The following is a 15948-nucleotide window of genomic DNA, read 5'->3' as shown; positions in this document are numbered from 1 at the left end:
CCTTGTCCCTCTTAAGTCTTCTCTTGGTTAGTCTTCTCTCCATCATGCTAACCCTAACCTCTTAGTAAGACATGATATGGTTTCCAGGGAAACTAGAAATGAGTGTGGATATCTCAGCATGATCTTTCACTATTCATGGAAAAACAAGTCAGACACATGACATATTGACACTAAGATAAAACTGCTGCCTCCCGGGAAGCAATGACAGCACGAGACACACGCTTATATGAAGTTATTTCAAAAGAGATGATTCATTATAAATGTAATGGAAGTATTTATGAATCATAATTTAAAGAAGTTTTCAATTTACAATCATGAATCAAAAACTTATAAAATGTATCTCCATACATAATTTATATACGATAGATGTAATTATTATTTTTGTTTGTTTATTTCTCTCTTCAACAAAGGATTCTTTATTTGGAAAGGATAGTTGAGTACCACAACATTCATTATTCAGATGAGTATACCAAAGATACTCAGAAGTCCATAGAAGCAGAAGTCTAGAGCTATAATGGACTTTGCCAATCATCTAATTCAGTCCTTTCACAAGGCAACAGAAGAAAAGAGAGGTTAAATGATTTGGCCAAAATCACCATGGGTAGTAAGTGATAAAAATAAAATGTGAATCCAGATAATCTAAGGCTAAGTCCATTCCTGTTACCTCTCTGACCATCATGGAATACTCATGATGGTGTGAGAATCACATGGAAAATATTATTATTTGGTGACTAGAGAATTATTTTCTGATTTCTTTTGACATCATGAATGTATAGAATTGAAAAGAATTGTGACTTAATTATTAAAATCCAGCTTTAATTCATTAAGGGTATATAGGGGGAGAGTATTACTGATGTCTTAAATCATAGAAGACATCACACAATTCTTTTTGGGGGGAAAACTGAAGAAGAAGGAAAACCCTTTGATAGTGTCATAATTAAGTGATTACATGACATGAAAATTTTACATTAAAATGATTGCACATGTCCAGTTCCTGTTCTTATCCCTATCTTTTGTCACAGTAAAGCTTAGTATTGTGCCTTTGGCCACAGAGGTTTTTTATCTCCAGGCCCCAATTATCAAATGCTAAACATCTCCATCTGGCAGTCCCCTGTCCATCTTAAATTGAATATGCAAAATGGAACGAATTTTCTTTCTCCCTATCTTCTTCCCAACTTCAAAAACTAATGTATCATTGTTGCAGTCACTAAAATCATCTGCTTTTATAGCCTATGACCCTTGGTTCTTTTTCCTTTTCCTTTCCCCATATTCTGTTTTCATATCTTCTCTAGTCTTCTACTGTTTCCAACATTCGAAGGCAACCCTTTCTTTACATTAAATCAAACATGACCCAAATTCAGGCCTCCATCTTTTTTCATCTCCTAATTGGCCTCCCTGATTCAAATCTCTCCCCAGCCTAATTCTTCCTCTACCCAGCTATCAAAGTAGCCTTCCTAAGGTATAGGCATGGTCATTTTATTTTTAAATTAAGAATCTTCTTTAACTTGCTCTAGCTTTTAGGAAAAGATATAAATTGTTCAACCTAGCATTTAAAGTTCTCTTTAGCCATCTCCAATCTATCTTTCCATTATTTCATGATATTCCCTTTTGATGTTCTTTTTTTCCAACTGAAATGACCCACTAATTGTACTCCAATGCAGCATTACAATTTTCATCTTCTGGCCTTTCAGATTGTCTCCCATTTTGATTGTATAGTTTATCATTATGTTCATGTCTTAGAATATTTAGTTAGTTTTTTTTTTTTAGCAGTTTAGCAGTCAAGTTCAGATGCCACTATCTTCTCAAATCCTTTCATGATCCCATTAACTGTTAGTGAGCTCTCATTTTTCAAATAGCTCAATATTCACTTATCTGTATGTATTCATTCCTTATAATATAAATTCAAGGAGAGGAAATAAGCATTTTTCCTATTATCTTTGTGTTTTCCTTGCTTTTTATACATTAGATACTTGATAAATGTTCAGTAAATGGAATGGTGAATTTTAGAATTTCAGATTTAGAGTTCTGAATGGACCTTTAAAATGCTTTCATTTTAAAATACTATAACTGATCCCTAGAGTTGAAATATTCATCTCTGGTTACATAGATGCCAACTCACAGAGTTAGGATTCATATCCAGATAAATAATTGAATGAATGAACAATGAATGAAAAATTAATGGGGAAAAAAAAAACATTTTAAGAGCTGGCTTTAGGACCTGTACTAAACTCTGACCATCAAGGGACAAAAACAAATACAGTATTTACCCTGAAAGAGCTTTCACTTTCATGGTGAAGGACAATACATGTAGCAAAATCATAGGCAAAATGAAACATTTTATCTAAATAGTTATGGAGATAATTATTGATTCATAGGAAAATGATATATCCCATCCAAGAATAATGGAAGAATTGAGTGGTTCATCTTCCAAAAGTGGAGGGATTGATAGTATGAAGAGTATGAAAAGTTAGGTAGCTTGGATTGTAAATTCAACCAATTGTAACTCAGACCAATGCGAGCCTTGAAGGAGGGGTAAAGAACTGAACTAACAGTATAAAGCTTGCTCTTACTTGTGTATTTGGTCTGTGATTCACTCTGGAGCACTTCTCATGAAGGATTCTACTCTCTCCAAAAAGACATTGGTTGTAACTACTCCTGGACTAGCTTATAACTGTAGTGGGCAGTAGCAGCTCATACTAGGATTATCCCTGCTGAGTTTCATGGGGTCTTTTAATAACTAGAAAGTTGGAAAGTAAATAACTAGAGAATAGGTTGTAAAACAGTAGACAGGTGATGTTGAATTGGAATATTCATATGGGAGAGGTATTAATTTTTTTGTTGGAGAAGAAAAAGGGCAAGAAAGGACTTTGCTTAAGATATAAAGTTCTAGATATGAAAAATTAAAACCCTTTGTACGGATGGCCAGGCAGTTGGAGAGACTACTGAAGAGAAAGGTAATGAGTAGAGAATAGTCATAATATCCTATATTTAGAGGTATAAAGGACCTGTCCTTTAATGGCTATTTTCAATTAGCTTGATGAATTTAGTAGATAAAATAAAGAATAAAATAAATGTATATTATCAATCCAGTGGGAAAGGGTCCATTAAATTCTTTTTAGTACCTTGTGTGGGTGATATGCAAACATTTCTGTTTATTACAATCACAGTGTCAGTAGAAAGCCCTAATGGGATTGAAATGAAGCCTCCAGAGAAAAGAAGTAGGAGAAGAAACTTAGTTTAGTGTCAGTTGGTCAATTGGAAAGTGATAGGGACTATTCACATTCTTTCTGGGGTGAAATTCTGCTTTTCAGTATATTTGTGTGAGGTTTCCTCGGGAGGTTGAGGGATCTGTTTATACTTCTTGGCAACAGTTTTTGAATTGAAGCCAAACCGAGAGATTGTCAAGGAGTAAACAGCAAGAAAGTAGGTTGCTTGCATATATTAGTCCCTCAGTTTCTTTCGGGCCAGAGGAGATATTGTAGCTTCCACAAAGATTCTTAATTGGCAATCTCTCTGAAAACACTGAGTTATACAGGATTTGATTATTATGGATATAAGGGAGCAATTTAAGACAACCCGTAGCCTAAAGCCTTTGAACCACTTTGAAATTTGAGGCTTCCTTTTCACCCCAAAGAAATAAGCATATGTTTTCAACACTACACTTGGAATTGGTGAAAAGCAGAAAGCAGATTTCTTTGCAGAGTTTTTTTTTTTTTTTTAAAGTTGAAAGTGATCAAATTTTAGAAAACCATCTTGTCCATTTAAGACAAAATTAACATGGTTCTAGTAGTAAGAGACTTAGCTTGGTGTTAGTAAACACAAGACTGCACTAAGCATAAAGAAGAGCTGGTTTTAGGTCAAGTCTTTACACACTGGTAGTTTGACCATGATCACTTAACCTTTTCTTGTCCTAGACAGCTGCCCCAGGCCAAATGCAACAAATGAGTTATTCTTCTACCATGAATCAGTCTGCACACTAATGGTTTCCCAAAATAATGAAATCATAGTCTAGATCAAAAATGAAAAGTAATTGTTGAGACTGAGAATTCCTGACTTTTGATATATGAGAATTTATATATATATATATATATATATATATATATATATATATATATATATATATATATATATATATATATATATATATATATAATTTATTTCCATTTAATCACGCACATTTTATTTTATACATTTAAACCATTCTTTTAAAAAGGATTCCATGGGTTTCAACAGATTGAATACTGATGCCATGAAGTAATATTTACAAATTATCTTTGGAATTTATAGGCTAAGTAATAGATTTTAAGAATAGCAAAAACATATTTAGAAACTCTCACGAAGAAATCAAATTTTTTGTTGTATTTGTTTATCTGTCAATATATCTATGTATCCAGCCAATCTTCCATCATCTCTCTATCTTTCTATATTTCTATCATCTAAGTATCTATCTTTCGATGTATCTATCTGTTTTTGTTCTAAAATTTACAGAGCAGTTTCATTTGATATGAAAATCCAGGACAGGATCACTTCTACAATATTAAAAGAAAACTGATACACTATCATTAGGGAACATTTTGTTCACATGAAAATGTACTCAGTATTATTGTAATAGATTTGTAAACTGATTTCTTTGGAAAGAAAGAAAAATGGATGAGAAAGTGATTTTTATTCAAAGTACGAAGCAAAAAATGGTAATGTTTGAGGAATCGCTCCTAAGATTATATTTATTTCCAAATTTACAACTTTTTAATCTCTCTCTAGGTGCTGTAAACTGAGAACAATGATCCAGACATAAGCCTGCAAAGAAATTTCATACAGAAAATAAAAGAAGTTCAATTTAGGTAAGAATAGTTTCCTTAATTAAATACTCAATGTATTTTTCAATAACCTTAATTATTGTTGCAATATGTTGAAGAGAGGAACAACTTGAGGGCTATAAGAATATGAAATAAAACAGATGTCATGAAGCTGTATGCATACAATAATAGGAGGACACAATTTGTGCAGGAAAATTAAATAATGTCTTCATCTTTTAAAATATAAAATGATGGGCTGCTATTCCAAAAAAAAAAAAAATATATATATATATATATATATATATATATATATATATATATATACTCAAGTATTTCCTTTTCCTTTTCTTTTCTTTTTAGTTTATTCTTTTTTTTTTTTTTTTTTTTTTTTTTTTTGGACTGAAGAAGGGATGTTGGGAATTGCAGTTTTTACTGGTCAGAAAAATGAGCAGAGATGAAGAGAAACCTGAGAATTTTGGAACTTCACAGAGATGTGTGCTAGCTGTGGGATACTGAAAGTTAAAGGAACTATTATTGCAAAGTGAATCGAATACTTCACATTTGGAGCCTTTTTTGGATCACTGATCTATTTAAGGAATCATTTGAAACAATTTGTTTTGTGCCAGAGGATACTTGTATCTACTCTGTCACAACAAGAAACTGGTGAATTTATCCCTTTGCCACTTCTTCCCTGTCTAGTCTTACTGCTTCCTGCCTAACAGACATTGCTAACCCTTTGAAGTCCCATGTTCTTTATTAAAGCCTGTTTATTTTCTGATTGGAATTTTATAATCTTTAGATCAACTACACTGATTTGAATTGCCTTTGGAGAAATTAAGCAGTGAACTGGGGACTAAATTTTTGATACCAGAACAAAGGGGAATGAATCCTTTAGATCACTTGTGCTATATTTACTATGAACCTCCTTCTGGTGAAACCAAGAAAGGTTTCATTAGATAATTTCAGTCTATTTGAATGGAATGTACCAATGGGAAAATTCTAGTATAGAAAGTGAGACATATCCCTTGATTCCCTAATATCATATCTTAGATTTGTTTTGTAAAGCTTGCCATGTAATACAACTCAAATAGATACAAAGTATCCCAGAACTTACAGATGGGAAGGAAAACAAGTAGGTTCTGTGTTTACTGTTATAATCTAAATCAAGACTTTTGGAACTTTTTTCAAAAGCAACCCATTTCACCTGAGAAATTTTTATGTGCACTTGGATATATAAGTATATAAAGTAGGTATACAAATAAAACATTTACTGATAATAAATAAAAAAGTAAAACTATAATTTCGTATATATATATGTATATAATCTCACCATTTATTAAATATGAAAACAAATTTGTATATTAATGAGATGGATGTGATTATTTTTGCATAAATAATTGGGTCTTGTAATATTTGATATTTTTACTGTTACCTTTTTTTTTTTTTGTGATCTACACATTCAGTTATATGACCCTATATGGGGTTGTCACACTCAGTTTAAGAAGTTTTGGCCCACATCATCATGTTAGGAACTAATCGTTTCCTGTTTCTTTGAACATGATCCTTGTCATGTTATTTGGAGGTCTCCATGCTCAAAACCTGTTCCTCTTCTAAAATTTGAATTTATAACTATGTTTATTTATTATTAACTATATGCAACAAAATGAAATGGTGGTTGAAGTTTATTTTTTTTTAAAGTAAAGTATAGAGGAAACAGAAGAAAGTTTAAAGGGAAATATAGGTAGGACAATTTTGAAAGTAACATAGTTAAGAGATTCAAGCTAATAATAACATTTCCTGGGCACATACATACAAAGTTGCTACCAAATAGCAACAAGGAGATTCAGGTATGCTCTGCAAGAATTGGATTGGTTGAAAAACAAAAACCACCAATTTGGAGGCAGTAAAGCTTTGTTCAACAATCCAGGGGGTCCTCAATTCTTTCTCCTGTTACTTTTAACTAAATCTTCTTTTATTAACTCTTTAATGAATTAGAAGTGTCTTCTTTCATTCCATTATTTATCATGTCACTAGGAAGCTTACCTGCATCTCACCTAGCTCAGAAAAATTCTTTTGCTCCCTCATTTTCCACTATGCCACAAGATGTCTCATGGGGATAGTATTATGTTCTATTAATAACAGAAATTCTTGACATCTTCACTGTTTCTATGGCTATATGAACAAATGTTTGGCTTTCCCAAAGTGGTTTGGCTTCCTCAATTTTTTTGATAACTTACTATTTCTTTTGTTCCAGTTGAGGATGAATCAAGTTACTTTGTCATTCTAAAACCAATAATTTTTATGGAAAGGTATATGTAAAATTCTCAAACAGTAGGAATAGTATATTGTTAAATATTTACAAACCATACTGTATTTATTCCTTAAGTTTCACTCCAACACTTGTAATTTAATTTGTCTGCTGTGCAGCTTCATTTGAACATAAATGATGGCAAAGCAAGGTATGCTGCTACAATGAAAATTCTTATTTTCTTATTTCGGAGAATGATGAATAACCCCTAAGTCTCTGATTACATTTAAATACAAGAATACCTTGTTTTTTTTATAATTTTTCCAAAATCCAATTTTACTTCAATATTTTAGTCCATTTTTCTTTAATTACATGTTAATTATTTATCATACTTTGTGCAAATACATCAAATATTAATGTTTTCATAGTACCTATATAATATATATGTAAATAGATTAGATAGATAAATCAATGAATATACTTTTATCTCATTTTTTTTAGTTAAAGCACTCAGTATACTTCTAAGAAGAAGAGACACTGAAAGAGGAATAAATAAATAAATTTATGACAGTGATGGGAAATCACATTGAACAACTCCAACACACCTACTGACCATGACATGCATTGATGGATTGATGGTTTGCGTTGTGGTTTACAGCTCCATTTATTGATTATAATGGGCTTCTAATACATAGGAAAGACTATATATACTATAAATCTAGGTGATACATGGACTACATAGCAAACCAAGTATAATACTTGCATTTAATTCTGTTCAAACTGTTTTGGTATACAGAAGAGTACAGCTGGATTCCTCGGATTAATTGGATATTGAATATTCTTAAAAAGAAATCTTAGCAGGCACAGAGGATTGAGTCCTAGTATCAGTGAATAAAATCTATTCTTGAGGATAATTAACTTCTAAACCATTTAGAGAAATAATAGACACTAATGTAAAAAATTCTGTAAAATCTAAATCTCACACTAAGAAATAATAGATGCAAACCATTAAAACTAAGGTATACAGAAATACTATCCTTTCTATTCAATAATTAAATCTAGGATGTCAATATTTCTAGTGATGAGACATTCACAATGTATTAGAAGATTCCATCACATGCTAGAATACTCCATATTAATATTTCATGCTATACATATTTCATAATGATAATTCTGTTTTGTCCCTTTTTCTCTATCCATGATTTCCATATAATATTTCTAGCTCTATGCCCCTGCTCCACAATTAATAATTCTTTTTCATATTTGATGTTTACACTTTTCAAATATTTATGGGCTATTATCGGGTTCCTTTATTGTTGTTTATCCAGGCTAGGCATATTGAGAACTCTTTCATTTCCTTACCAGCCAATCACTCTAGTCCCTTTATCATACTTTTGCCTGTTCTTTGCATTGTCACCAGTTTGCATTCATAAATTAGAAAGCAATGTGCCAAAATCAGGATTTTTTAGTTGCATGAAGAAGACCTTGTGTGAAATCATCTGTAGAGAAAATTTTGAGCTTAAAGATAATAAAATTCAGAAAGGATTAAATAGGAAAACAAAGCTAGACCAAAATGTTGCATAAAATACATATATATGCATTGTGATTTACATCCACTTTTGAGAAATATCAAGATTAACAGAACCAGGGAGGGAAGGGAAGAGTAATTATTTGTAGAATGTGGAAATGTCCCTTTCCCCCCCACTTGAATAATATAACTAATATTGAATCTTCTATAAGTTTTCATTCATACCCATATTGATGCATGATGTAGTTGGTAATTAATACATGTTTACTAAATTGAATTATTGAATTTAATTGATAAGTCATTTTATTTTATTAAACACCTATTTTTGTCATGCACTGTTAAGTATTGAGTATACAAAGAAAGGAAAAAACAGTTCCTGCAGTGAAAAAATCTCATATCTATACATTGGGAAATATCATTCAAATAGCTATCGATGTAAATAATATAGATGGGGTAAAATGAAGGTAACCTTAATTCTAGAGAAGGCACTAATATTAAGGGAGATCATGAAAGTCCTCTTATAAAAGTGGGGATTTTAGTTGAGACTAAAAGGAAGCAAGGGAAACCAGTAGGTAGAAAAAAGGAGGAATAACATTACAAGCACCAACGAAAATGCACAGAATCTGGAAATGGAGTATTATTATTATTTTTTTTGGTCATTTCAAAAGTTTTTTTTTTTCCCCACAAACACATGCAAAGATAGTTTCAGCATTCATCATGTAAAGCTGTGCGTTCCATTTTTTTTTTTTTTCCTTTCCCCCTCTTGCCTAGACACACAAACAATATGATATGGGTCAAACATGTGCGATTCTTCTGAACATATTTCCTTATTCATTATGCTGTTCAAGAAAAATCTGATCAAAAGGGAAAGAATAAACACAAGAAACAACAAAAACAAACATCAACAACAAGTGAAAATGCTATGCTTTGATCCACATTCAGTCTCCCTAGTTCTCTCTCTGGTACAAACATTTTTGCACATACGGATCTTTTCACTCTTTTATGATCTCTTTGGGATACAGACCTAGTAAAAACACTGGGTCAAAGGGTATGTGCTAAGGTAGGGGACCCTGCTAAAAGGGAGTACAAAGGCCACCTTAATCTTTAGTGCACAATAACTTTTCTGCCACATTGCAAAAAATGCTTTTGTTGAATAAAGAGTAATGATTTGTGATCACATGAACGGATTTGGTCTGAGGGTCACAGTATAATTGTTCTTAAGTAGGGATGCCTTAACAGGGCCTCTTGCCTATAAGTGGGTTGCTAAAATGCTGGATTGGCTCTCCTCCCATTGGCAGATACCATGAATTCACAAAGCCCATGAACTTCTTTTCTGAGTGGTGATTGGGCATTGCCTACTGTTCACACGCTGTCATGCTTGCAAAAATGCATATCAACAAGGATGTATGGCATAATAAATTGGAGCTCTTTTCACACTCTAGGAGTCTCCCTCCTCATTCATCTTACCTCTGAGATCAAAGGGCTCATATACTTTGAGTTCTTAAGATGGCCACAACAGGTAAGCACAGTTGTATTGTTCCAAATTCCTCTCCAGAATGGTTGAATTAGTTCACAACTGGAAAAGGAATATCTTGTGCAAGGAAAAGCAAGAGGCCAGCCTTGGGTCATATAGAATGTGGAGTTAAGCAAAGTGAAAGAAACTTAGAAAAAATAAGAATAGATAAGGTTATGATCAATTCTTTCAATGCCAAACAAGGTTACATATATTCATATACATATACATATTCAATGAAAATATCATAAAACATCAAATAAAATTTCCCCTTCCCTGGAAACTGATTTTTGGGGAATAGGTAGTTATTGGAAGGGCAGCAAGATAATGCAATGGATAGAGCATGTAGGCTTATAAAATGTCAGATTATTCCAGTATCATTGACAAGAAATCCCAAATTAAGTCATGAATTGTAAAGAGCTAGAACTGAGCAGATGTATTTAACCTAGATGCAAGGTAACCTAGCATTTTGGGCTAATTACCAATGGGACAATTCTCTATTAACATGTTTGGAGGATGACCCTACTCAACTCTATGCTGGTTAGATCTGTGGGTGTGGTGAAAGAAGGGAGGAGAGATCAGAGGGTGGAGTAGGGAAGGAGGATCATTCTTTGGTGGTGAAGAGAGAGGAAGGAGGTGTGGAGATTCCTATATCTAATCCCCTGAGAGTGACCCCAAAAGACCAAGAATAAAGACTTTTGCTTATGCTGACTCCAGCTGATTCTAAGATATCCAGGGTCCTAACAATGAACAATTGGAATAACAGCAACAGTTTATTGGAATATATTAGGACACTAGTCTAGATATAAAAGAGGCAAAGGGGCTTGAGAGCCTTCCATTTGAGAGAATTAAAGAAACTGAGGATGACAGGAGAAGAGAAGACTTATGATTTCCAGAGATATGCACTGCCAAGAAAGATTAGCAGTTAAAAAACAAGAAAAATATATTAATAAATATTGATAGACTTTCTTTAATCTCTGGGATAGTGGTGAAGGGTAGATCATAGGGTATTTAATCTTCTAGTTTTTCTAGCTGATTTTTTTTTTCCTACCTGTCTTTTATTCCCCAGCTTCTTAAATTAGTATGCAATCCCTTATGGGATCTCATAATTGAATGTGGGGATAATGAAATTAAGATTTATTATCACCAAATATTTGATTTGTCTACTTATCTTATATACCTATACACCAGGATCTTATAAAAAAAAATTGCGTGGAAAGGGGTCATAAGTGGAAAAAGTTTAAGAAGCCCCATCTTACTCCATAAGAGGTAGGGAGCACAATCTGGTCAAAAATTCATCACACATGCATTCTCATCCTTAGAATAAAGCAAATTACTGAAGCATGGCATACATAGTGCAGATCTGAAAAACAAAACAAAACAAAAAAAAAAAAAAAAAAAAAAACGGAACTGCCATGTGACTTTCTGTCTAGTAAGTGATCAAACATTAAATTACAAAGTAAATCAGAGCCTCAAATCAAAGTCTAATAGAGCTCATCATGATACTGCCAGTGGAAGCTTTATGTATGAACATCAAAGATATATACTTTATACACTTTACCAGCAATGAAAGAGGCAAAGGAGAGGAAATACATCAAAGCTAGTTGAGAAATCTGAACATTATAATTATTTGTATTTGAGTACCAGAAAGAGGAAGAAAATAATATTAAGATGAACTAATATTATTATTACTATGTCGACCCCATTTGGGATTCTATTGGTAAAAATTCTGGAGTTGTTTGTCACTTACTTTTCTAGTTCATTTTACAAATGAAGAAACTGAGGCAACCAGGGTTAAGTGATTTGCCTAAGGTCACACAGTGTCATGGCCAGATCTGAACTCAGGAAGATGAGTACTAGGTACCCTATCCACTGCCATCTAGTGGCCCAGAATCTATCTACCCATATCTATCCATCTATATCTTATGATATTCATACACACACACACACACACACACACACACACACACACACATGTAAATCTATCTATATAGTATTTTTGACTTGAATGTTTGAGAGACACAGTTTGTATGGTGCTAGACTCTGAGCCAAAATAACCTGGGTTCCAATCCTGCTTGTGATTCTTGTATTTTAGGCATGTCACTTACCCTTTCTTAGCTATAGTTTTCTCATTTGTAAGAGTAAGGGGGTTCACTAGGTGTTTCCTAGCTATCCTTATTAATCCTATATATTTTAAAATATATATATTATTGATAAAATTTCCTCTATTATCATTTCTAAAGTAACTTGTCTTCATAGTGTCTATACTTCTATCCCCCTCCCTATATTTTTTATCTAATTAGCTCATGAACCCTTTAAGAATATGGAGAGACTTATGCCTTTCTTTTTATCTGAGATGGTTATAACAATTCTAGACAGATAGTAGGTTCTTATTGACTGACTGACTTCATTTAAAAAACATCGTTTTGAGAAGTGATTCTTAGCCCTAATCAGACTTTCAAAACATTTCATCTCTTTCTGTCTCTCTCTGTCTCTCATCTCTCTCTGTCTTTCTGTTTCTCCCTGTCTCTCTCTTCCTTTCTCTCTCTGTCTCTTTGTCTCTCTCTGTCTCTGTCTGTCTCTGTCTCTAGAAATTAGATCTTTTAAACTTGTTCTTGATTCTATGTGTATGATTTTCTATTAGTCACTGTGAGGAAAGTATGGTTGGAGCCACAAGATCCCGAGTTTAAATCCCATTTTTGCTATAATTACATCTGTGACCTCAGATGAGTCAGCCAATTTCCTTTAGCCTCAATATTCTCATCAGTAGCATGAAAGGGATTTTACTAGAGGGTTTTTAAAGACCTCTTTGATCACTTAAATTCTGTGTTTCTATGATTCTCTGAGAAATATAAAAATGAGCTTCTTAGTGCATGACTTCCCTGCTTCACCAACAGAATAATAATGTCAATGATGCTCAATCATCTATCCATTGTTTATTTGCTCCTTAGTTCTATCCTTTTTCAACTATAGGAGCCATGTTATAAATGAGTGCAGAATCTAAGAATCTGAATATACAAATTATAAATCTCATGGGAAAAGAACACCTAAAATAAGTAGAGAAGTCTTGCAAAAGTGGGCATGTCACTTACCCTTTCTTAGTTGTAGTTTTATCATTTGTTAGAGTGAGGGGATTGTACTAGATGTCTCCTAGCTGTCCCTATTAATCCTATGTATTTTATTATATATTTTAAAATTACATATTTTAATGATATCCTTTCTTCTATAGTCATTTCTAAAGTAACCTGTCTACATAGTGTCTGTACTTCCCTCCATCTCCTACCATATTTTCTCCCTCATTAGCTTGGCTAATATCAGAAGATATATATATATATTTTTTTCCTTTTTCTACCTTCTCTCGCTTATAATTTTCTCCTGCCACTCTAAATACCAAGTTTCTGAGACTGAGCTATATAAAGTATTGACTAACTTAAATATATGTGTATATATAGACACACACACACATATATATGTAGATATAAATAGACATGTGTATCTATCTATCTATATAGATATGTACACATGCATGGATATACACACATAAATACAAATATGGATATATGTGTGTGTGTGTGTATGTGTATGTGTGCATTTTTAGGAGTAATCAGAGTCAAGTAACTTGTTTAGAGCCACCTAGTTTTCATAAAGTTTTAACTTTATTATTATTATTGTAATTATTATTATTATTGACAGGGAGTTGGGGATATTGGACTTTAAATGTCTTATCCAAGCTCTCACAGCAGTAAATTTCAAATTGCAGAGACTGGCTTTGAACATTAGTCCTCCTATCTCTAGGACCCGTGCCACTGAGCCATCTAACTGCCCATACTGATATTAAGATATAAAGAAAGGAAAATAAATAAGAACTGTTCTCATGGGGTATTTACATCTCCAAATAAGGATTCAATCAACAAACAAGCATTTGTTAAATGTTGATTGTGTATTTATCTCTCTGTTAATCTGTGGGGATACAAATGCAAAGTGAAACAGCTCCTCATATCTAGGAGTAGACTTTCAATCTGGAAAGAGGAGTCCATAAATGAGAACATACAAGATAAATACACAATTAATATGTGAGAATTAGGGAAAGAGAACATTAACAGTTTGGGGATTCAGGAAAGAATTCATATTGAAGGTTGCACTTTAGATGAATCTTAAAGGTAGTGAGGAATTAGGTGTGGGGCATGTATACAAGGGAGGACTTTATTCCAGATGTGGAGGAGAGTCAGGTCCAAGGCCCAGTGAAAGAAGATGGAATGCCATGTAGAAGGATCAGCAGGAAGGACAATTTGTCTGGACCATAGAGTGCAGGAAGGGATGTGATTTATAATGAGGCTAGAAAGATAAGTGGTGGCCAATTTGTAAAGATCTCTAAAAGCATTTAAGTTCCTTCAATCTAAATGAATTTCCAATTAGTGAATATTTTATAGCTATATTTTTGAATATGAGAACTTTCAGAACTTCTCCCAGTACTTCTACCAAGAGAGGACGGACAGTCTAAAGCTTCCAATTCTCTTCCCATTCAGATGAACAATTAATAACTAAAACAGATTTACCGTTTATTAGCAGCATATTACATTATAGCACCCATTCCAACTGTCTTAATTAATAGCTCAGCAGCTATGAATCATGTAGAGAACCAGTAGAATACAAAACAATAGCCACCAAAAAAAAAAAACAAAACAGTAAAAAACAAAGAGCTTACCATGAATGTAACCTTCTAAAATTTGTAAAGCACAATGCAAACATTATCTCCTCTGAGTCCTACAGCATCCCTGTGAGATGGATGCCTTGGTTATTAGAGAAATATGTGCAATTCTTTAAAATAGTACATGAAAATGAATTATTATTATTATTTTATTTTTATCATCCCTTTATGCAAATTTGGAAAGTGATGATAAGAGAAGATGAATGACATGATCAGTCACAAAGCTAAACAAATTTTAGATCTAAATCCCCATGCTTTAAAAACAAGTAGATGACATTTGCTATACTGGTAGCCTGTGATCAAATTTGGAGGCATGGTTGCCATTTTGAATGGCTATTCCAACTAAGAGGGGAAAAATATGTGAATGCTGAATTTAAAGTATTGAATCTCCTCTACAAATTGACTCTATGGGGAAAAGTAATTTTTCCCCTTCAAATCTGCCTAGTTAAAAATAAATCCCTTCAATACAATGTAGTTGTAATGGAAACTGTTTTAAATACATTATGTGTGGACTGAGTCATGTGCATACCATAACTTGCCAAAGTGATTAAAAATGGTTTCTGCTTCTCTCTGGAGCTTAGAGAGGAGTATTTCCAATAATAGTTTCTAAGGCAGTCATGATACTGCACACTGCTGCTAGACATTTCAATATTATTCACCTGAGCTCTGATCCTGCTTCAATGGGGGAAGAATAGAGACAGGGTTAACAAAATGTTGAATGTTAAATTTTAAACATTTGGCTATTAATTCATTAGTTTGTTAAACTAATAATCCTTGAGAACTGGAGCTATTGCAGTTTGCCAATAGCTTCGAATTCAAGGATGAGCCAAGATGGGACAAGGCATTTGATCAATCCTTTGTATATTATATAACTCTGAAGAAGTTCATAAGACCTACATATTATTCTGGTTATTGGTGCAATTGGTGGGTGTGGGGAAAGGGATGCAAGCAGAATAAATGAAATAGAAATTTCAGACTCTACTATAAAATAGATAAGAATAATCAGATGTCAAGAAATGAACGCATTATTCCTTCAGGGAATAAAGAATATTGCAAAGGAGTGATCATAATATCAGAAAGGAATGATCAGTAAGACAGATATAAATAATAAAGGTTTTCCAGATGAATTGAAATGTCAACTAGATTTTAAAAGTG

General features: G+C 32.9%; 1 protein-coding gene across 20 annotated transcripts in view; it reads left to right on the top strand.

Annotated features, from left to right (window-relative positions):
- Nucleotides 1-15948, top strand: part of CHL1 (cell adhesion molecule L1 like) — a 273073-nt gene that overhangs the window by 49272 nt on the left and 207853 nt on the right. For all 20 annotated transcript variants that reach the window (XM_074284088.1, XM_074284083.1, XM_074284087.1 and 17 more), the window contains one exon: nt 4762-4841. The gene's annotated coding sequence lies outside the window, so the exon portion shown is untranslated. The remainder of the gene's footprint in view (nt 1-4761; nt 4842-15948) is intronic.

Source organism: Sminthopsis crassicaudata, chromosome 1 (assembly GCF_048593235.1).
Source record: "Sminthopsis crassicaudata isolate SCR6 chromosome 1, ASM4859323v1, whole genome shotgun sequence".
NCBI classification, from domain to species: domain Eukaryota; kingdom Metazoa; phylum Chordata; class Mammalia; order Dasyuromorphia; family Dasyuridae; genus Sminthopsis; species Sminthopsis crassicaudata.
Note: the sequence above shows the minus strand (reverse complement) of the source record. Positions and strands in the feature narration are given on the sequence as shown.